The sequence below is a fragment of the Morus notabilis genome, unplaced genomic scaffold (genome assembly GCF_000414095.1).
Source record: "Morus notabilis unplaced genomic scaffold, ASM41409v2 C11346118, whole genome shotgun sequence".
Classification (NCBI taxonomy): Eukaryota; Viridiplantae; Streptophyta; class Magnoliopsida; order Rosales; family Moraceae; genus Morus; species Morus notabilis.
In genome coordinates this window covers 1-934 of record NW_010385782.1, presented here as the reverse complement: position 1 = coordinate 934, position 934 = coordinate 1, and the positions used below count along the sequence as shown (strand labels likewise).

The 934-nt window shown below is 35.7% G+C and overlaps 1 long non-coding RNA gene across 1 annotated transcript; it reads left to right on the top strand.

Annotated features, from left to right (window-relative positions):
- The first annotated feature begins 11 nt into the window (after positions 1 to 11).
- Positions 12 to 756, top strand: LOC112094963. The gene is made up of 2 exons (XR_002903718.1): positions 12 to 160; positions 691 to 756. It is a non-coding gene; the product is annotated as an uncharacterized LOC112094963 (long non-coding RNA).
- The last annotated feature ends 178 nt before the right edge of the window (positions 757 to 934 follow it).

Sequence of the window (934 nt, the reverse complement as noted above, 5' to 3'; positions counted from 1 at the left end):
AACATATTCTGAGCCCTTGGTTTAAGTGCATTTTGAAAAGAACCCTAGAGCTCAGGTAGAGCTCATCAGTGTCCGCTTCCCGGCCCGCATCCCCAGCCGGAGTGTGCGAGCGCCGTCGCGTCAGCCCTTCTTCCCCATCGATCCCCCAAGCTCCTCCACGGTTGGTTTTCTGTTTGTAATTTTTGTTATATTTTTGGAATGAAAATCTTATAATGCGATCGTTCATTTCCCTTTATTTCTTCCATTCTGTAATGGGTTTTGATAGATTTTACGATTCTCTCTGTGGGTTTCTTTAGAATGGAAATCTTAGCTCTCTGGGTATTAATAATCGTTATTTGTGTTATGTGGTTTTTATAATTTGCTTGCAAATGTTGAGGACAAGTAGAAGGAGATTTTCGTTAAGTTGTTGACTATCGTAAGAATGAAAAAGAGCTTCAATTTTGTTCGTCATTTTTGGGTATATGGATTATTGATGTTTTATGTTTGAAATTTTGATTTGTGGAATAGCAATTAGTTTCTGTAATCGATTTTATTGTGGAATTTATTGATAACTGATTGATGTTTTTGGACTCAGTTTGATTGTTGAAAATTGCTATCGTGATTTTTGGTTGATATTGGTGAAAATTGCTTTCATTTATTTATTTATTTGTGTATACTTTTCAACTTATAATACCAAAACTTTGGCTTCAGGGTGCAGTCTGGTTTTCATTTTTGATTAAATATGGGAAGCAGCCCAGCACCATTTTTGGATATTGGGAAAAAAGCAAAAGGTAATCCTGCTTATACGATTTGTTTCAAGTTAATGTACCTACAAGTTTTTTTCTTGCTGTGTAGTATCCTTCTGCATCCTTATCAAATTTTCCCGCGGCATTTTCCTTCATGCTAATTCGTTTAAGTTATGCTTTCTTTCAAGTTCTTCGATTTTTACATAGGA